Genomic DNA, 23,243 nt, shown 5'->3' with positions numbered 1-23,243 from the left:
TTCCGCATCGCGTTCTCGACGTTAATATCGACGAAACTTTCATTTCGCGGAAGTGCAACGTTATAAATTTCGAATGCGCTTTAATGTAAGTGGACTGCTCCAACGGTGGCGGTGGTGCTGCCAGTTGGTGGTGGAAAAGGATGAAGAGGGGGACGAAGGGAAATAAGAGGAGGAGGAGAAGGAGGAGGAAGTGGAGGAAGAGAGTTGAAGGGGGTAGTTGAGTGAGGGTAGGTTGCGAAATAGAGAACGTCGCGTTTGCCGCTAGTCGAGTAGTGAATAGAACCAAGTACCAAGAGGGGTGTCTCTCACAGACTTGGCCAACTTTTTAAACGCACCAACTTTGACTCTGTTTCACGAATTCGTTCGACCGTTCAAAAATAGAGAGAGAGGGAGAGAGAGAGGGAAAGAGATTTTCCTTTAAGATATATAACCTTTAATGCGATCGGCGTCCTGTTCCCTTCGTTCGGAACAGTTTGCCGATTACGTAACGATTTTTTTACGAACAAAAAACAAAATCTAATAAAAGAAAATGATTATCGTTGAAGAATGACGCGAGAACGTCTTAAGGAAGGAGACCAAAAAAAAATGTCTTAACCGTTAAAATGGACGGACAAGTATTCGAGTATAATAGGTTCGTGATAACTGGCACTTATATTATTTCTATGGGAAAAATAAAAAAAAAAAAGAAAAAAAAGAAAAAAAAAGGAAAGTAGAAAGAGAGAACAAAAAAAAAAAATGGGAATAACATCGGAGAGAGAATGAAGTGGCACTGATAAAACGATTCGATCGACAAAGTAGATAAATAATCAGCTAGAGATGGGTAAACACCGAAGTGAGATGGACGAAAGTAAAGAGAAATAATGGAAAGGGATGACAGAATGAGGAGAATGAGTGAGTGAGCGAGTGGGTGAGAAAGAAAGAATGAGAAAGAGAGAGAAAGAGAGAGAGAGAGAGAGAGAGAGGAGAGGCGCGTCGGGGTTGAAAGAGTGGAGAGTAAAGCGAAGGAAAGAGGGGAAGAGAGGACTAATCACTTCTAGGGACTTTAATGGAGGTTTTCTGTACGCCGTCTACTTTGTCCACGACTTATACTACTATGGACCGCTCGGAAGGAGATTGTGCCGTGGAAAAAGCAGGCAAAGAGAGTAGCGTTACGTGCATTAAACTAAACGGCACTTCGGCTCCTTTTTCTCTCTCTCTCTCTCTCTTTTTCTCTTTCTATTCTTCCCTTGTACACCACCACCTCTTCGTCCTCTTTATCCACCAACAAGAAGTTTCCCGAGCGATACCGATCGAAACGGATATCGAAATAAATTCCAACCATTCTGAAACAGTCTCATCGCCAATTGTCCCGATTTTACGACACGCGGAGGCCTTCCTTCTTCTTCTTCTTTTTACAAACTTTGCCGCTTCGATTCTCAATCGATTTTCATTTCCGTTCCTTATGACATCCTATTAAATTACGTTTCCTGAGACATTAAACGAATTATATGAAATAATCGGGTTCAACCTCAAATACACCGGATCTTATACGATAACACATTTCAAACATTTTCTAGATTATCTTACGTTGCATTATCTTTTATTGTAATATTGTAACGAGTTTAAAAAGTAAACGTTGTTGAGAAAATATATCTAGATTTATTATTATTCATAGAGTTGATCTATTGGACATCGAGTAAGAGAACAACAGACAAGAGTAGAAAGTTTGGGTTAATGCCTTCAGGCATCTTCCACGAAACTGTTGCTCGTCCAGGATTGCTCGATGTTACTTTCTCTTTTCCTGGATAGCAGTGGACCGGAGAGGAAAGATGACTATGAAGGATAAGAGGAAGATGGTTCCTGTATATATCAAATATATACATGTATTGGAGTCACTTGCTGTTGTGGTCTTCCAACCCTTCTCAAAAAGCCACCTACTTCTCTCCTGCCGGTGCTAAACATCCACCGTTTTCCTATACTAAGCTACGTTTCAACCGCATTCACTCAAGCAAACCCACCCCCACCCATAAGTCCATTCCTGCTTGCCTGCCAAGCTGCCTGGCTGCCTGCTTGCTTGCCTGCCTGCCTGTCTGTCTTCCTGCCTGTCTTTCTCTATGTCTGTCTGTCTGTCTGTCTATCTATTTGCTTGCTTGCTTGCTTGCTTGCTTGCTTGCTTACTTCTTCTATCTCACTTGAACTTTCTTCTTATTTTCTCTTTATAATGTACATATAAAAACATGAAGATAGGATACTCTCTTTTATCTTGACCTTAGAAATATTACCTTTTGTATTAGCAAGATTAATGTGTAAGTCAGTAATATATTTTTCATATATTATCTGGTATAAATATTAAATAGCTAATATAAGTGATAAGAGAGAAGAAAAAAAATAAATGAAAGAATAATATTAGAAGATTTATTAGATGACACACCAAGAGAAAAAAAATGCAAAGAGTAAAATAATGGGAAAAGAACTTCGAGACTATTTCTTGATGATAATAAAAAAATAGGAAAAACGTTAAAAGAGATTCGTATGAAAAGAATTCTCCGTTGAACGTTCGTTCCAAATCGAAATAAGTATCGGTCCTATACTATTATCATTACTATTATTATTATTATTATTATTATTGTGCATACACGCGAACGAAGAAGCTTTTCGGGCTTAGATCGAAGAAGAAGTAGAAGAAGAAGAAGCGCCATGACATTTTGTGGATTTTGAAAGGACGCGCGATTCGAAAGGGTACAGTAGTACGGGTACGGTGCGGTACGACGGTACGATGCTATCGATATTAGCAGCATGGCACAGATACTAAGAGCTTTTCTGGTAGAGCAGGGATCCATTAGCCGACTCGACTGTCTTCCGAGTCCATTACAAGATGAGCCGCCATCCTCCTCAGTGACCTACCCTCCTTTCCCAACTTACCCAACGATACATTACGATCTATGTACGTAGTATAACACGAACACGCGTTTTCTAGTGTGCGTTTTCTCCTACACCTACACCCGCACGCGTTTCCACCACGATTCTTCCTCCTCCTCTTCCTCCTCCTCTTACTCCTCCTCTTGTCCCACGCTTTTTCTTCTTTTTCTTTCTCTCTCTCTTTCTTTCTTTCTTTCTTTCTCCTACCACATTTCTTACCCAATACGTGTTAGCACGTTTTAAAGGCACCTTAACGAAAATTACCTCCACAAATAACGACCACGTCCGATCCGATCAGTGTCCGAATTATGAGACGATATTGTCGTTAAAAGACGTACAAATCATAAAAGTACGATATGTGTCCTATTAGGTAACGTATTGCTGTTATCTATCCACGAGCTAATGCAATTACGAACCACTCGCAATTTCTTTTTCCTTCTTGGAAAACAACCGACCGATTCCGATCTTCCACAACTTACGAGAAAACATACACACATTTTCTATTATATACCTTTCCGTATACGTGTGCATGTGTAAGTACATACGAGACAACAAAGAGAGGAATAAAAATGTCGGAGACTTCGGAATCGAAGATTGTTAAAAACGATGGATAAAAAACATCCTCAAAATAATTGTAGGATGCGTGAAAAAATTGGGCCGTTGAACTGACTGCACCGGGACTCGAACCCGGGTCTTCCGCTTTCCAAGCGACTGACTGCTCTTTAACCAATTGAGCTATCCAGGGCCCACCGTCCAATCTCCTCACGAATGCCTATTTAAGTGTATAATGATTTCTTTTTTTTTATCCGAAATTACTTGATTTTCAGACCAAAGGAAAAAGTATAATAAAAAATGAGTCTACTCGAAGTATACTGTTGTTATCATCGAAAAGACGAAAATTTCATTGAACGTTTGATACAACACGCGTGATAAGAATTTTTGGTCGCGAGACGTTGCGAAAAAAATACTATTGGGGACTTTGAAACGGAAGATGAAGAGCGGAAGAAGAAAAAAAAGAAAAAGGGGAGTAGATGGGGCCGGGGGGGAGGGAAAGGGGGATTGAGGAAGGAAAAAGTCCAGGACAGGAAGGAAAGGTACATCCGAATACTTAAACTAAGAGTACGGCTAGTGCGACGTTCCTTGATTTATTCACTTCGTGAATCTTTTACTTTCTTCTTGGCTCCGGTGAGAACGGAGCTAGTAGGTCCTGCGAAACCGACGTATAGACACCTACACACACTTACACATTTCCCTTTTTCTGTCTTTATCTCTGTAAAGCTATCTTTTCATTCGGCACACCCTCGTATATTCCCACTCGATCTTTCGAGACTAGGATTCTTACCAGTGGCGGATTAAGTGGTCGCGTTAGGCCCCGGAATATCGAAGGGTTCCCGAAATTTTCAAAATTTCTTTTCATTTGTTCTTCGTTCTACAACAATAACTGGGACTCGTAGTTACAATTCCGTACAAAAATGAAACAATCGTTACATTTATCACGTCGGTAAGAAGAAAATCTAATATCGATGATTGTAGTTTATTGTTTATTGCGGCTCGAGCAAAACAATCGGGAGATAACAACGGGTTAAGCTTCGAGAAAAGTGATCTTTTTTAAATATAATTTAGTCAATGTATTACGCGATATGATATTTTTGATTACTTTTCTTTTATCTTAATAATACGTGACGCGAGAATTCTTTCGAAACATATCTTTTTTCTAATTTCAGTTTTTCAGGCTTTGAAATTTGTACCTCTCGGGGCACTTACTTGACTTGGTTCGTTACTGTTTCTTACATACGATCAAGATACACGCTAACAAAGTGATCAAAATTGCAAGAAACGATCTACGTAGAGTCGATTACTCTAACGAAAGTAAAGGAAAGTAAAGGGAAAGGAGGAAAATAAGGGAAAGGTAAGGGTAAGGAAAGGATGGAAAGAAAATTTTGTCGAGCTGGATCAATGACAGGCCGCCGATAAGGTATGATAATGAATAAATTGCTCGCGCGAGAAAGACAGAACGAGACAAAACGAACGAGAAAGAGAGAGAGAGAGAGAGAGATTGTACGCAGAGAACGATAACTCGCTGTAGAGAAGGAGTAGGCAGGAACGTGGGGTGGTTGGATATTGCTCTACGAAGAAACCCCTCCGTTCCTATATTATTGTCCCCAAACCCTTTTGGATTTCAACTAGCGAGTGCCTCGAGTGACTCGCGAACCTTACACTGATGAAAAGCTGCAAAATCAGCTCGGATAACTCACTACGACTACTATTAACACAACTGTCAACCAACTATTACATCTTTTTATTCTTACTTTTATTCAAACCGATCGAATTCCTTTCTTCAATTCTTCCCAAGGCTACATATTTGTATTTCAGTAATAAAGAAATAAAATAAAGTACTTGAGAATGTTATTACCCGAAAGATAAGTTTTTGTCAAATTACGATTTAATAATACTGAAAAGAGTTTTATTTTTATATGGGTACCCCACTTATTTCTGACAGTCAGATAACTGAAGAAAAAAGTAATCGAAAAATCTGACGCAACCCTTAGGTAGATCATAATTACACCCTCTCGCGTATTTTATATTATTCAGATTAAATTTTATAAAAATGTTCACACACACATACATATATATTATATTTATTTATTTTATTATTTATATATATTATAAAATTAAATATTTATAAATTATAATTAAATATATATATATGTGTGGTAATTTAGAATATCGAAAAGAAATCATTAGAAATAATTGATTTGTTTGTTAAGAGAAGTTTACCTGTTAGAATAATGAATTGTTTGTCTTGTTCATATAGTTAATAGGAAACTCGTTAGAAAGGTCTTTCACTTGTTCGGTAGACTTTAGTGAGAGAGTTCATAGCCATCGTCATTTGAAGACCATTCGGAAAGGATATGAGTGAAATGCCTACCCGCGCCATTCGTCGCCGATAATTGCCTTATTGACATTAATAAAACGAGCCGGATACCGAAGGGTTTGTCATCGGCTTCGCGATCTATGCCATTTCTCTTTCTTTCTCTCACACTCTTTCTAATACAAGCTGCTTTATAATTCTCCAACGATCCCAATATGGTTCAGTTAAATTAAATTATGAAAATGCGAAAGACTTTGTCGTGATCAAATGCTTCCTCGTATTTTTCATTTGTTTTTTTTTCTCTTTATTTTTCAATCATCTAAACAAGAATATAATCTTTTGTCACCAAAGCAAAAAAAAATATTAATCATCGTTACGCAAAACTTCATAACAAATGTTATTACGAGTATTGTTTGATTACGTGTTTAAACATAATAAGATAACGAATTTTAAATGTTAAGTATAGTTTATTTATAAGAATGTATAAAGACTCGGAACACAATAACGATCGAGTTGCTGATCCAAGTCCCAATGAAAGGGGACGAAACGTTCAACAAGATCGAAATAACGTTCTACAAGATTTTTTAACCAGTCCAATCTTTCCTACGACACTTAGTTTAAAATAATGTTATTAATGTTTTTTAACGTTCGAATCGTTCATCTGTGACACGTGATTTTTTTTACGTTGACAATAGACATATGTTGAATGAAAAGTTTTATAAATTATTAAATATTTCTTTGAATGAACAGTATAATAAATTAAGTATATCAAATGAAATAATATAAATGAAAAACTCTCTCTCTCTTGTTGTCCGAAAAATTAGCCACGATCGTAAAGTTTCTTCGGTAAACTTGGTGGTAGGACATAAATAATATAAGAAAATTTGTGGAACTAGGACGAAAGGAAGAGGATGAAAGGTTCTGGTCAAAGATATACCTACATCAGGGCGTGACTATTTTGCGCCTGAACAAACTTTCACGAAATCGATGTATGGATAACGACGTCGTTTAACGGATGTGACGTATCGAGAATGGCCTTGCTAGTAGAGCAACCGGTCAGGACAGATAAATCATTGCTTATCTTCCATATGTATGCACGTATCCATGTAAATATATATGTGTGTGTGTGTGTGTATCTATCTTCGGAAAACTGTTTATCCGAAAGAACACGTTTTTCGAATCAACAAGAAATTTCCAACACTCTTGTGCTCGCGTTGGAATGATCAATATTTTCAAGAATACTTACTATACTTTATCCCCGAACATATTTATATTTCTATTCAATAAATTTATTTATCAAAGTTTTTTCCAAGGATACAATTTTCTATTTGAAAGAACGAATAAGAAAGAAAAAAAAAAGAAATAAGATAGAAGTCGCGTGGATCTAAAAATAAAAGAAGAAGAAGAATAAGAAGAAGAAGAAGGGAAAAAAAGTAGGCAAACGTTTTAAACGACGATAGGTATCATCGTTTCGAAATATGCGATCAGAATCACGTGTACGGGAGGAAGCTTGGAATATTACATATCCACTGAAAAAGAAAGAGAGACAGAGAGAGAGAGAAGGGGGGATGATCGTCGTATTTCACAACACAGACACATATACGTGTTTCTGTGGTATATTTGCTTCCAGATGATTGCGCTCGTTGAGTAAGGTAGATAATAAAGATTCCTTGGGAGGGTTAGAAGAGAAGAGCTAGCAACGCGATCGGTAATGAAATTCGAAAGGGAGTCCTTCCTTTCCTATTCGAACGAGTATCGAAATTAATCTCTACGAATAAATCTATAATATATTAACTTAATCCTTTATTAATTAATTGTATAACGAGAAGACGTTAAAACATATCTAAAATATATCTAAACATAATTAAATGGATTCTCTGCACACACACCTGTGTCGATTCGGTACAAAACAATCAACCTATATTTATTATATTAACCTAATCCGTCGTTAATAATAAATTGTTTTTCCTCTTATTATTATTAGGATTTCGTCCTGTCATATATTTATAAGTTATATAGTTCCTCTGTTCTAGGACCATTTTTTAATCTTTTGATGATGCACCCTTTTTTCGAGGTCTTCCAGGTGGGTTTTTTGTCACTTCCATTGCGTGTGCCTTTTTCCTTGTCGTGTCGTCATCGTTGTATTTCGTCCAATTTGAGGTTCCATTTGCTAATTTCAGGAGCATTTTTACTGTTTTTTAACCCGAGGGTAGGTTGCTAAGCTTAGCTTCAACCCCGAAACCCTTCTCCTTTTTTTTTGTCTAGACTTGGGACCAGCTAGGTATTTAACTAGGCGGAGTAGTCTTGGCGTCAACAGCACTTCGGCGGTTTTTTTTTCCTCAAGCGGGTCACCCATCCAAATACTAATCGTGCTAAACGGCTGCTTGACTTAAATGATCGAGCGGAAGCTCGTGCTGCCACCGCGCCACGGCCGTTGACAATCAATTGTTTGATATATAACGATATTAGAATATTATCTAAAGAAATTTGAAACGTACGATTACTTTGATTCTTTGTACACACCTGTCGATTCGATAAGAGGAGTAAAAGTTTGAACAAAATCAACGTAAAAAAGATTGAACTAAACGAAAGAAAAAGAAAAAGAAAAAAGTAAAAGGGAAAGGGAAAAGAAAGTATATATACATAAAAGAAGAAGAAGAAGATAGAAGCTATAAAATCATAGAATAGTTTTTCGAAAGGACACATAGAGAAAAGAAGGTAGTAGGTGTAATCGTCTAAGGGTGAGTTTTCTCGTAAGATATCACAAGGCACGATCTCTAGATCACGCTTGAAAGGATCTCCCTGATCGGTTTGCTAGCCCGCTTCCTTCCCTTAGAACGAAAACGATCTCCCGAGCGTTTCGCATTACTCCTCGATCGCGTTTGCTTCCAGACGGTTTCCCCGCCTCGAATAAGGCAGATAATAAAGGTCCCTCACTCGTTCGCAACCAAGCAAGTAAGCAAGAAAGCAAGTAAGCAACGAGGGAGAATGGAAAACGCGGGGAAAACGAGAACCTAAATGATAGAAAGAGAAAGAGAGAATAAAAGAGAATTCAAGAGAGAGAGAGAGAGAGAGAGAGAGAGGGTAAACTGGAAAGAGTCCCGTGTAAAAATAAATATATATATATTATTTATAATAAGATTACATATATGAAACGAAATTTGTTTTCGATATAGGTACATAAAAAATCATTTTTAACAATTAATAAATGTATCACAGGGAAGTTGAACAAAGTAATTAATTAATCAGAACTTTATATTTCGATCTTGTTGAACGTTTCTAATTGTAATTAAATAATACTAATACATGTTCGAATGCAACGATTTATGATTTTACTATAAAACAAAAAAAAAAAAACAAAAAAGATTTATATATGCTCAGTGTAGTTTATTATTGAAATTTAATAATGTGTATGTCTTTTTAATATATAGAAGATTCTGAACATTTATGACCGAGGTAATCTTTAATATCTATTTATGAAATGTTTTGATGAACTATGTATTTTTAAGGTCATGTAATATATTTTATAGTTACTGAAGAAATTCCAATAAAGGGACGAAACGTTCAACAAGATCAAAAAATAACGTTTTTATTCATTTTTCTTTTTGGACACCGTATTAAACAAATCATTTTTAACAAATCTTTTTTACAAAAGATTGTAAATAAATAATTTTATAATATATATATATTTCTTTTGTGCTGAAAAATCATCTAGCAGCTTTTGATAGATTTTTAAGTAAATTATTACTCCGTTATTTATCGTGATTTTTATATCTGATATAATATAATATAACATATATCATAAACATATTAAAATATGTTAATTATTTATATATTTAATTGATATTTAAAAACAATATATACTCTCTTATTTCTACGCGAGGTAAAAACAAAGGGAAAGAGTGAAAAAGAGAGGAGACAAGGAAAGAGAAAGTGAAGAAAAAGAAAAAGAGAAAAAGAGAAAGAAAGAGAGAAATAGTAAAGTGGAAAGAGAAACGAAGGAAGAGGTGAAGGAAAAAGAGTAGTGTAGGGTGCGGGGAGATGGGTGAGGGGGAGGGGGAGCTTTTCGAGTAAAAGAGGGAGTAGCGATATTTCACGGGTTTCGCGTGCGGGCGAACTTTAATAATATTCGTTCCATCGGGTATGGCCGGCCTCATATTAAGTCGGTCCGTCGTAGCGAGAAGAGGAGAAAGAGAGAATAGGACGCGATCCGGATGTGACGAGAGAGAGAGAGAGAGAGAGAGAGAGAGAAGCGTAACCGGGGAAAGCAGAATGAGACGTGTAATAAAGTGAGTTTTTAATTTCCACCGGTGCCGGCGGTTGGCCCCGAAGGGGTAGAAGGCTCGGCCCCTTGGCCGCCCCCAGAGCTCGTGGCCTGTCGGCTAGTATTACTAGATAAATCACCCAACAGGCAATAACCTCCCTACCCCTCCTCTCCAGCTTCTCCAGCTTCTCCTCTTCCTCTTTACCCGGTGCTCGTTGGCAACCCCCTCCTCCTGCTCCTCCTGCTCTCTTCCTTCCACCTTTGCTTTCGACGTTCTGCCTGCCTCATCCTCGGACTCATTCCCTCCTCCTCCTCCTCCTCCTCCGCGTTCGCGGTAAAAAGTTTGCGTCCAGCTCGGTAAAGAGCCGTGGGGCTGGGGCTCCTCTTCGAGAGATTCAATTCGAGTGGGATATAAGAACAGAACCTTTCGGTTAATATTTATCTTACTTTTTTTTCTTCTCTTTTGCGATATATATTTTAATATTATTTAGAATGATTTTCATTTCCTTTCTTCGTATTGTATTATACTCGGTATAGGATCAAACGTAGAGCAGAGTAGTTGGTACATGTGGACGACCGAGTAGTCGTCCCTAAGCTTAGTTGCTTCCATTAGAAAAGAGAAGCTGAAGGCAAAAATACTCCTCCATGGGTCCCATTCATGTCGAGCTAGTCAGCAGCTACCGAACGTTCGTTTAAGCCGCTCTATTTCTTTCTCTCTCAATGAACGACTACAACGTCAAAATCTACGAGCCAATATTTGTACGCCGGGGGCGAACACGTGTTTCTCCTGTCCGCAGGCTCGGCACGAGAAAAGGGCCGAGTGGGGGTTTACGGAGGAAGGAGACGCACGAGAAGAAGAAGAAGAAAAAGAAGAAGCGAAGGACGGAAAACGAAAAGAGAGAGAGAGAGAGAGAGAAGGAGGGAAAATTCCTGTGGTCGTCCGTGTCCTGCTGGTCTCTTCGTTGCGGTGTTGTATTGAAAATGTACCCGTAAAATTTCAACGGGATATCTGAGAAGCAAACCACCCCCCCTTCCCCCCTCCCTCCACCCCACCCTAAAGAAAATCCCTTCGGGGATAACCTAAGAAAATACAAGGAGCCTTTCGAAGAGAACAAGAAGTCTTGGTCGAAATTCCAGTAGGAAAGTAAGTACGAACTACCACCACCGAGTTTCTAGGTACCACTACAAGCAAATTAATGTTCTCGGATTAGGGAAGCGAACCTCTGGGAAAAATTCCAGTGTCGTGTTGGCTAGCTGGTTGGCGGCTGACTGGTTGGTTGGTTAGGACCCCGTATCCCTTATTTTCGATGTTTATAACATAAAAGAAAAATCAACATTTCATTTCTTTGATTTTCCTTTTCACGTTCGTAGAATCTCCTCTTGTTCCGTTTTAACATCGTCTTCACCTTTCGTTGACTTCTCGCTGCTGGTACGCGAGACTCGGATTACCGTAACTGTGCAAACATAAAAGATCAAAGAACGCGTTGGGTTTGCTTACGTTGGAGGATCTTAATCGTCTGACATATATACAAACGTTATTCTCTCCTCGCAGCTTGCGCGAAGTGATAAATCATAGTTGACCTTCGTGGAAAGAAAGCGAAGGTAGAAAGAGCGCGGTAAGAGATGACTGTACGCGTGTTTATACGACTGTATGTGTGTGTGTGTTTGTACGCGTGAGAAAGTATAAGAAAGATATTCTGGGTATTTACCGATTATATTATAACTCGGATACAAAACGTTTCGATTCGAGAAAGTTTAGATTGTACAACTCGATTGGGAAGAAGAAGAGAAAAAAAAAAGGGAACAGTAGAAGAAACGAAGAGAGAAAGAGAGAGAGAGAGAAAGTGAGAGAGAAACGGTCCAATTTTTAGGATATTTTCATTCGCACAATCGCTCATTAACACATTTTTTCGCGAACACCGGGTTAAATTGCATTGACTGCGACGAGCATTCAGCCAGGGGGGTTGCATTTAAATAAAAAGACGCAGTGGCCTATTCGAGGGGTGATATATCTGGCGCGCGCTGTCGGCAAGAGAGACGTGTACCACTACTACCAGCTACAACACCCAATGTGACGAGAGAAAAGTGTGCGCGTGAGAGAGTGAGAGAGGCGAAAGCGAATGGGGAGGGGCTCGAGGGGGGGATTGAGGGGTCAAATGGCGGGCAGAATGCGCGGTGATTGCTGGAGGGCCGCATAATTGCACCCTTTGTGGTGCAATCAGCGCCGCAACTTGGCTGGCGCCTAGTTCTAGCGCAACCCCTCCACCTCCACCGCCACTACCACCACCAACATCACCTCCCTTCGTCGCGGCGTCACGTACTACATACCTACCACTCTCTCTCTCTCTCTCTTCTCTTCTTTCCTTCATTCCTTCCTTCCTTCCTTCCTTCCTATCTCTCTTACGTTCTTCTACAACCAACAGTATCCACCCTTCGACAGTGTCCCCTCTTAAATATCTCATACAGAAGAAATCGAATCCTTCGATCCTCGCCACTAGGATAGTCTGCGAAGAATCTTCAAACGCCCAAGGCTACTACATTTTGAATCCTATGTTCTGGACTTTGATGATGCTTTCAAAAAAAATCTCTTTTACACATACTCACGTCTTGAATCTCTCGTTTCTTTTATATATCTTAACCGGAAGTCTATATTTCCCATTGTTTTCCCAGATTAGCTATTTGGAAACGTACAGGGTGTCGCTAAATGTATAACTTGTAATATGATATTTGCTAAGCTTCAAAATTGTTCAATAAAAAACCTTATTTTTACCTAAATCGAAAGGTTACATTTGCAATTGTTTTCTTAAGTTAGACAGTTGGAAAAGTATATCAGGAGACCGATTGGTTTTCTACAAATTTTTAGTTTAGTGATTGTGCGTTATCAAAAATGATCGACTGAGAGACACTGTTCAGAAACGTAAATGTACAGGCGTACTCCGTGAAATTGACGCTTCTTCTGGACCGCCTAGCGCGTTAACAATAGCCGTACCGATCGAGACTGTGTTTCTACGTCGTTGTCGAGTCATTAAACTCAGACATTTGCAATTAAGTGTTCTCTCCCTCTCTTTTTCTCTCTGGCGATATCATCAAGAACGTCAGTCGGTTTGTCCATCCGTTTGTCCGTCAATTTGTCTGTCCGTCCACGCCAACATATATTGGAACCCTTTCTACGTCGGTTAGTAGTAAAAACTCACAGTATGAAAGATTCAATTCGATAAAGGTACTCGACTAACGAGTGTTGCCTGAACACCAACAACAACAACAACAACAACAACAGCAGCAAAACTAAGAACGTGTCTCTCGATCATCTTTGCGATCTCCTCCCATCCTACAATCGTGGTGATTGGTTGTGATGGTGGGTAGTGATGGTGGTGGTAATGGTGGTCGTCGTCCGTTGTCGTGTAATATTAATTAGAAATTTATCTTTAATCTCGATATAATTGATTCGTAATTTCCCGTTTTTATCGGGAATTAAATCGACAACGCACGAGGCACGAGGCTGTGCTTTATGCGCACACCAAAGCTTTATTTTATAATCGTTCTCAGACGTAAAATAATGAAGTTGATAAATATTCTTCAAAAAAAAAAAAATAACTTCGAAAAAGAAAAAAGAAGAAAAAGAAAAATTATGCTATACGAATTGAAAAGTTGGCGAGAAGAAGAATAATAATAAAATAATATCGAATATATTTGCGTATCATTTTCGAGAAATTAATAAAGAATAATAATAATAATAATAATAATAATAATAAAAGAAGAAAAAAAGGGAGATAAAGGAAAGGTGAAAGGGAAATGACAACAACAGGGTAAACTCGGACGATTGAGAATCACTGAAGCTTGCAGCTTGCGACACGACGATGCCATTACCGTGTCGACCTTTCTCTTTCCCTCCTACCCCTCTCGACTCTCACACAATCACGTACGAGTCTCTCACTCACTCTCTCTCACTCTCTCATTCTCTCTTTTACTCTCGAGTTTCATTCTGAATGCCCTTCCTCTCCCTCCCGCGCTCTCTCTCTCTCTCGCACTCTCTCTTTTTCTCTCTGTCTGCGCGCCTTAAGTCTTGAATTATACAGACAGCGCCACTTAAAATAATACACCCGGTATAAACTGTGCATCAACGCTAAAAGCTGTCATTTTCTGTAAGCCGGAATTATGGAGATTCCACGGGCCGTCGATGTACCTCCTGCGGCGCGTTCTTATCGTTAGCGCGTGAAAGGGTGCAAGGGAGAGAAAAAAAACTCACCAAGGGACTCAAGGGAGAGTACAAGAGAGATAGATAGAGAGAGAGAGAGAGTAAGAGTAAGAGTAAGAGTGGCTAAAAGAGAAGATAACGAAAGGATGTCATTACTTCGACGCGTTGGGAAAAAAAGAAAACGCGCGACTGGCCGATTAAAAATAAAGAAAAATACAACAACAACGACAACAAAAAATAAGGATAAAACAAAATTACAATTATTTCGTCAAGAATTACCTGTATCTGTCTCTCGATTCCTTAACTAATACGACATATTCAAATAAACAAGTAAAGGTAGAAATGATTTGACCGAATTCTCGTGCAAGTGGTAAAGAAAATAGACAGATGGCTGAGATGAAAGTTCAATTATATTTAGATTTCCCTCTCTCTCTCTCTCTCTTTTAAAAGTCGTTCCATCTTCTCGTAGATGAAAAAAAAAAGAAAAAGGGAAGGAATTAGAACGAAGAGGAGAAAGAAGAAGAAGAAGAAGAAAAAGGAGGAGAAGAAGAAGGGCAAGCGTAGCCTATTATTCGGCGGCAGTCTCGTTACTTTTGAATAAACTGTTGTCTGCAGATAAAAAAATAATCCATCGCGGTCCAGCTGTCGGAGACATATTCCAGAAGTCGCGTTTTAATGGGGGCTCATTATAACCGTTGCTCTTAACGTAACTAACAGCCGGGGCCGCATCGTTGGTAGAGCGTATGTTCGCTAACACTGTGTGTGTATGTGTGTGTGTGTTGTGTCGAGCTTATGCATACGTTTATATAAATGCATATGTGTGCGTGCGAACGTCTCCTCATGTGCGAGTGGTCGAGTTGGAGGAGACATGTTGGGAACTGGAAAGAGACAGACGAAACCAGAGAGAGAGATAGAAAATAAGAGAAAAAGGATTTGAAGGGTTGGAAGGAAAGAGACGAAGATAGAAAAAAAGAGAGAGAAAGAGAGAGAGAGTAGCAGAGGTGGGGATTAAATTCATTACTCAACCTGTTTGCTCGGCTCGCTCTTTCACTCTTTCGCGTCGGCCGCCTAATGCCACGAGTGCGAATGCGAGAGAAAGAGAGAGAGAGAGAGAGAGAGAAAATGAGAGAGAGTATGTGTATGGACGAGTTTTCTACTCTTACGTGTTGTACTATAACGTGTATAACTCGAGCCTGCATTAACGTCTTTGCTACGTAATGAAAGTGCTCTACGGTCATTACTTTTTCTCTCTCGCTCACTCCCTCCAACTCCCACACCCTCCCACCTAACCCTCTCTCTCTCTTTCTTTCTTTCTTTCTTTCTTTCTCTCTCTCTTCATTCCTTGTCTCTCGTGTCTAGTATTAAAGAACATTACCGACGAGTAACTCCTACTATTCGATAAGCTTGATAGTATGCACTAGCCAAGGGTCAAGAAAACCGATCGATGTTGTTTCTATACTACCCGTTAGAGTTCCTCAACTTATTGGGAAAATCTCGTCGATGAGGCCACACCACGACGATGTTATATTTCCTTTAGATCTAAACAATTAGATCGTGTTTTTGTTTGTACAATTAGGATTAGTTCATTATATCGGTCAAATTCAAGTAGAGTCAATTTCGTCAATGACGGTTAAATACGGCGGATTATTTTCAACGTGAAATTTGAAAAACAGACTTACGTTGTTTATGAAATTCTAACGATCGGTAGGGGTACGTTGATTGTTCACGTTACAAACGAGAGTTTATTTGACTTTGTCGTTAACAAATAAAAAAGTAGCTATTACTATAATTAGAGGATTTTTTAGAAAAACTTTGATTTTTCAAAAAAAGAAAGACACTATATACCGACATTGAAATATTCTTAACTAATTGAGAATATGTAATATAATAATACATGCAAAGTGTATGGAGATTAGGTTTTATTAAATATTCATACTACTCATTCGCCGTGAATTTATTCAGCTGTCGTATTGGAATCGGTTGCGATCATCTGGACCCCCCTTTTGGTTTTGAAACGCGTAGTATACGTACCCTAGATCTAATTAAGGAATTGAGAGACTCGTAAACGAAACGAAACGAAACGAGACGAAGGTGGTAGAGGAAGATAATAAGGCTGCTTTTGGCAGTCATCGATATCTCCTCGCGAATAAGAGAAAGACGAGCGAAATGTAGAGTGAGAATCGGAACGGAAGGAGGATGGAAAATGCTGGAGGATGGTTGCCGTTCGTTCGAGGTAGATGGATTAAGTACGTTCGCCCTGTGTAACCTCGGCGGCATCCCTCGAATATACAGAAGATGGTGGCGGGCGCGCGCGCGCGCGCATGGATACCAGATACGTGCCCTCGTCGATTAATTGTACTCATCTAATTGGGATCTCACCCTCCTCCCCCTCTCTTTGCCGTTCCAACACCCCTTGCAGCCACTCCCCTCGTCCTATTACTCGACCTACACCTCCTACACGTCTCGCCCCTGGCTGAAAAGTGGCGTTTCGATCTAAAGCATCTAATAATGAGAGATAACTTTTCCGTGAAATCATTCAAAATGAATAAAAACCTTTAAGACTAATAATATGACCGAACGAACGAACGAACGAACGATCGTTGAAATTAGCAGCTTCTGACTCCTCCTCGACGATAGTCCCTCTATCCAAGGTCTGCCATGAAAATCTACAAAAGTAGTAGGAACACGCAGTAGTAGTAGCACCGTGAGAGTGTTGGTGGATGAGAAGGAGAACGAGTAGGAGGATGAGAGGGTAGGGGAAGGAGAAGGTTGACGGTAGAAGGCTCGCTTAATTAGAATCTTCGTTAAGGGAACGTAGAGGGGCTCTGGGCCGCTTCCGAGAGACCGTCGCGTAAAAACGTAAGAACTATTTTCATTAAACTCACGTTGCTTGCCTCGAAAAGTCTTCCACTTTTGTGTGTGCGCGCGCGCGCGCGCGCGCGAGAACGCGACGAACGACCAGCCAAGCGCAGAGAAGCAAGCAAGGTTTGCTGCTAGCTAGCTCACTCGCACGTTCGCGTTCTCCTGTTAAACGAGAAAAGAGAGAATAAGCACATTTCGTTATATGAAATGGAACTCTGGGATTTTTTACGACAACCATTTCATCCTCGAACACGGTTAACGAGCACGCGATGATTAATCGTCGACCGACCGAACGAACGAACGAAAGCTGCTGCTGCTGCTGCTGTTGCTAATGCTGATTCTGCTACCGGTGCAAAGAAAATCCTAAAAAGTTCGTCCGTTTTCGATTGAAAATCGATCGAATTTTCGGTAGGTCCTTGTTGCATATACACATAGGTATATGCATTTACCTACATATCTACCACGTGTTACGATCCCCTCAAACCAACAACGCGTTTCACGCGGGAACACGAGGCATCGTTTGTCGTTCGCGTACTTTTTACCGAGCACAAGCTTCGGCACTTCGGTTAATCCGAATACCTCGAATATAACGGGTGGATTTTGCATTATTCGATTTACGATACTCTTAGGAAATCCGTACGTCGACAACAATTGGGAATTGTAAAAATACATCTAAGATTTATAACGATGTATTTACGCGATTCGAGATCAATCTTGAGACAAGATTTTCATCTATTTAACTAAAAATGGAATAAGGGATATAAAAAGAGTCTTAATAGGACACCCGGTATTGTCGAGGTAACGATATAGCAGGGACACTCGAAACACGCGGCCTATTCCCTGCTTGAACGAGGGAAATACGCGTACAAGAAGGTTTAACAGGGTGAGTGTAGAAGTGGCTCCCTCTGTGGAAGTCTCGGAGGTTTCCACGAGGAAAAGGGATGGAAAGGGGAAGAAGGACATAGGTGTAGTACCTACACGACAACGATGGTACCTGCACGCGTGCACGAGTAATAAGACAAAGACGAGGAAAGGAAAGAAGAAGCAGGGGGAGGAGAAGGAGGAGGAGAAGGAGGAGAAGAGGAGAAAGGAATGAAGGGGAGAAAAGGTGCTTGGAAACAGTGCGGGTTTGAGAGAAGAAAGTTAGGGTGGGATCGCTGAGGGAAGATATAAACGTAATAGAAAACAGAGAACGCGGCAATGCCATTAGTAAAATTACCGCTTACAATATTACCGATGCGAGCTGGCAGTAGGTATTTACGAAGCCCGTAGCCCTTCCGCACCCCTTTGCGATTCCCCGAGATGGCGCCAAAGGCGCACCGTGCCCGTTAAAACCACCCCTGCGATCATTCTCCTCAAAGCTACGAAAATTTACCACAGGAAATAATACGCGTATTAACGCTTTTTCACGTCACTAACCTATTTTTTCTTTGATTAACAATTGAAACTTAATGGCTCGAATCTTGTAAGTTATTAAATACCAGGATTGATTAATTTTTGAACAATTGCAGTCGCCCTATGGTAGTTACGTGTGACGTTAGCCGAAAATCCGTTGGGAGACTTTTATTGATTTTTTTCGTATTCTTGCCTACCGTCGAGGATCCAAAGATCTATCGATATTTTGTTCCATTTTGAATTTCTACTATTATTCGCGGGAGTTTCGTAATATGTTGATAAAAATACGTTTGATAATTATTTGAAAGAACAAATTAGGGGGGTGGGGGAGAGAAAATTTAGGCGAATGAATCGTTCAAAGGTGTATGGAATATAGAAAGACTAAAGAAAGAAAGAAAGACCGATGGTAGCTTTATCTCGTACGTGGTTTTTTGTTGTTCCCCATACGTTTGAACGAACAGCGAAGAGTCGATCGATTTTTCGTGCGCACTGCGACCAAGTTATTCGAACGAATCGCGTCGAAGGAGTAACGGATGGATAGGCACATAACGGAGGATCGGCGGGAGAACGCGCGGTCACTGATTTAACGCGGCACAATTGAATCCAATTACAACTGCCGCACGGCGCACCACCACCACCACCAACCACCACCACCACCACCATCACCACCGGCACCGGCACCGGCACCGCTATCACCCATTGGGGCCGATGGTTCTCATGTCAGTTAAAACCAGCTTAGGGAACAAAAAATTCATCCTTTTCCAGCCCTTTACGTTCGAACCGCGAAACTATAACACCATTGTCTTATCTAACGCAACGCGTAAAATGATAACAAAAGAAAAATTGATACGAAAGATAATTAATTAAACGGTGTACATCCCTTTTATTATTATTATTATTATTATTATTATTATTCCTAATTTGTAATAATACTCGCGGGCTCGTTGTTTTGCCCAAGGTTCTTTTCACAATTTACAACGGAACGTGCAACTAGCGTTGTGCGCGATGAAAAGCTAATGGCGGTCTGGAATTATTGATGTGTCTTAACAAGCATTTCGTAGCCCCGATCATCGACGTTACACACGTAACGCCAACGTCGAGTTGGAAGCATTAATTAAATGAAAGGCTCGCTCGTACACATTCATATGTAGATATGTACGACGTACGTGTGAAATTCGTTTCATTCATTAACAATTTCAATCCTTTTCTTAAAACGAAACTCACAGTCACGCAGAGAAAACCCAATGGATTCGTTAAATGTAAAATTAAAATTGCTCGCTACTGTGGAGAATATGTATCGTTAATAAATTTACTTCGAAAAAAGGAGAGCAAGAGAAAGAGAGAGATGGAAGTTTGAACGAAAAAAAAAAAAAAAAATAAAAGAAATAAGAGAGAGAGAGAGAGAAGGCCGAGGTAAAATAGCTAATAAAGAAGTCATTTAATTTTCCATCCTTTTCTTTCCATTCGATCGAGCAAAGTTCCGTCGTTATCTTAATTAAGTTTCAAGCCGACGAGCACACGTGATCGCCGCATAATCGCTTCGGAGTCCATTAAATGGATGGAGGAGGAGAAGAAGAAGAAGAAGAAGAAGAAGAAAGTAAGAGAAAGAGAGAGAGAGAGAGGCAAGCAAAAAGAAAAAGAAAAAGAAAAAAAAAGGTAAGGATCCAAAGAAACGTTGAACGGACATCGAAAGAACACGTTTATCGCACAGATAGAAGCTTATACCCTATCTTTGAACTTTTCAAATTATCATACCGAATTCGATGAGAAAATCTCTTTCTCCTTGGGTTATTCATCGTTTCCGCATCGATAAAAGTGTCCCCGATAAGATCGCTGCTGGATGTAACGTACGGTGAACGAACGAAAGAGGTGAGATCGAAAGAAGAAGAAGAAGAAGAAGAAACAAAAGGAAAAGAAAGAAGGAAGGAAAAAAGAAAGAGTTAGACGGTGTCCAAGTATTCATCGTCTTTGATCGATTTCTGCTCGGTCTGCGGTCCTCTTAAGCGGCTCGTCGGAACGAACGCTTGCCGAGCAGCCGAAGCAACGTAATCCGTCTGTCTCGTACTAGATGGCGTGCTTCAGTAGCTGGTCTGCTGGGCGCCCCTGGCTGTTCATTAGGGGCCGCATTGTCCGCTAACTAAGTACGCCCGACCCGACCCTTCTTCCTCGCCAACCCCGTTCCCGTTCCCCTTCCCATTCCCGTTCCTCTTACCTACTACAACTCCCTCCTCATCCTCCTCCTTTTCATCCACCCACCCTTCAACCTGCTACGCAGCTCTTCCTTTTCCTACCCTCTCTCTCTCTGATGTCTCCTCTCCTTTGGCCAATATCCAACGGCACCAGGATTAGCTGCTAGCCATCAGCCCTCTTCACTATTCCCCTTTTCACTCCCACTCGCTAGTCTCACTCCTACCGACCTACACATGCCGTGACACTTGACAATTTTACCTACTAAAGGACTCTAACTAATACTGATTATGTAATAATACTCTAACTATCGAGTATACTAGCTATTGTTTCCTGTCTATCCGTAAAAATGTGGCTTCTGTTACGGATATCATTGGCGATTTCTTTTATTTCGCTATCCTATTAATCATATTATTTGTAATATCATTGAAGTTTTATCCTACTGTTACTGTATACTATTCCTACCTCTCCTTATCCTTATTCTATCTATCTTTATCTCTCTCTCTCTCTCTCTCTGTCTCTCTTGTCTTCTATCCAATGCGCTCCCAAGTCAGGTCGCGCAATGTATAGTCCATTGTGTCCACGATAGAATCCAATCAAGGGGCTGGCAAGCCACTTTAAAGCATCGACGTCACGGCCAATCAAACGTCTCCCTTGCACATGCAAATACACGTCGACATATATATATATATATAATATATACATTCGTAGTAGTATTCGTTAGCTACGTTAGCTTATTTAGTTCGACGCCTTCATTGTTTTAACCTTTGACTTATTGTGTTCTCTAACAATTAAGAAAAAGTAACAATCCAAAGAGAGCAAAAAATATCTTTTATATAAGAACCCGAATAAAATTTAATCATCAAATAAGAATGATTAATTCCAAACACACACACACACACATCTAATAATAAGTTCTATAGTTAGATGAATGTAACTACAAAGAATGTAAGTATAAATATAATAAATATAAGGTTAGAGTGTAGTCGTGCGTTAATTCCATTCGTCCTCGTTGCCGACTAACGAATGTGCATTACAATTACCGAGCTATGGAAATTCAGTTACGCCTACTATCCGTACAGAGTAGACCGCGTGGTTTGAGTTATATGCCAAGTGAGAGTGAAAGAGAGAGAGAGAGAGCATGAGTAGGATGAAAGAGACGGAAGGAGAGGGAGAAAGCCGACACGAACGAACGAACGAACGAACGGACGGACGGACGGAGGGACGGACGGGACGGACGGACGTATGGCTAACTTGGCCGCCCCTCGATGAACCAACCGAGGTCGCCGGGTCCGTATTATCCGCTCGGTATAACTAACCGTATAAATACGAGCCACCGGAAATTAGTCTTTGCGACTCGATCGCGAGCCACGCCACGCCACGCCACGCCAAGCCAAGCTAAGCCAAGCCACGCCATAACGCCGCTACGCCGCACCATCATTCCCACCTATCCATTCCAACCAATCCACCTCATCCTCTCGTCATCATCATCCTTCTCCTCATCCTCATCCTCGTCCTCATTCTCGTCCTCCCCTTCCTTCATGCTGCTACTGCTAAACCTTTCTCGACATGTGTTCCATCTCCTCTCCTGATCCTCATCTCATCTCGTTTAACGGATATACAAATTCATTCCTTTGCTATGTCAAACGATATTTTTCTTCGCCAAATCAAAAATAAATCTAATAGAATATATTTTTGAGGTTAGGTCATTGACGTTACAAATGTTCAATTTCTAATCGAAAGTATGACCCGATATTATTGCGGGGATCGAGCATCCCCATTCCAAATGAAACTGGGTGTTCTTGAGAAAGTTGGCCAAGGGCCCTGGACAGTTCCAATGGATGGAACGGTCGCTGGGAAACATAAAACTCGGATTAGAGTCTCCCGTCCGGCGGCGACGTAATTTTGTTTATCGCGAATCCTACCGGTTATTATTCATTTTCTTTTCTTTTTTTAATTTACGTTTTCTTTTTCTTTCGCTCACCTCTTGCTGGCTTTTCGGAACGACCTTGGAACGACGTCAGCGTCCTGGAGACGATTTAACATAACCTGTAACAGAGTAATTAAAGAACTAAATTAGAAAGGCTACTCTCGCGATACCAATTGAAGAGGACGAAAGAAAAGGAGAACTTTGTGGTGGTTGAGGAGAGGGTATAGGGGTATGAAGAGAGTGGCGGAGGGGTTACGGGGGACGGGGGGGATTGGTAGGTCTCTAACGAGGCTGAGGTTCCTTATCGAGAACCTGCATAAAGCGGTCGGACACGCGCATCGACGCGCGCGGGACACATAGTAGGTGGCACTTAACGGACCCGCATAAAAAGTTCCCTTTTTTTTCGCTTCGATAAGCTTTGCCGAAAGAGAAGAGAGAGAGAGAGAGAAAAGAGAAAAAAAAGTAAAGAAGAAGAAGAAGAAGATAGTAATCGTCGGGATGCGAAAGAGGCCTTCCGATGCAAAGAGTCGTGCCGTGCCTGGTGTGTCTTTTAAAACCCTAACTCCCCACTTACCAAACCCTCCACCCCTCCTCTACCATCTTCTTTCCCTTAACGACCTGCTTTAATTCGAGTCGATCG

At 40.4% G+C, this 23,243-nt stretch overlaps 1 protein-coding gene across 3 annotated transcripts in view; it reads right to left on the bottom strand.

The window, feature by feature from the left end:
* LOC122515716 (rhombotin-1-like) overlaps nt 1–23,243 on the bottom strand; it is a 77,339-nt gene that overhangs the window by 29,427 nt on the left and 24,669 nt on the right. For 2 of the 3 annotated variants that reach the window (XM_043633134.1, XM_043633135.1), the window contains exon 3: nt 22,658–22,722. The exons of the other annotated variant lie outside the window; for it this stretch is intronic. The gene's annotated coding sequence lies outside the window, so the exon portion shown is untranslated. The remainder of the gene's footprint in view (nt 1–22,657; nt 22,723–23,243) is intronic. 3 annotated transcript variants of the gene reach the window in all.

The sequence above is a fragment of the Polistes fuscatus genome, unplaced genomic scaffold (assembly GCF_010416935.1).
Source record: "Polistes fuscatus isolate 324 unplaced genomic scaffold, CU_Pfus_HIC Scaffold19, whole genome shotgun sequence".
NCBI classification, from domain to species: Eukaryota; Metazoa; Arthropoda; class Insecta; order Hymenoptera; family Vespidae; genus Polistes; species Polistes fuscatus.
The sequence above is the reverse complement of the archived record's forward strand: the minus strand, read 5'-3'. Positions and strand labels throughout refer to the sequence as shown.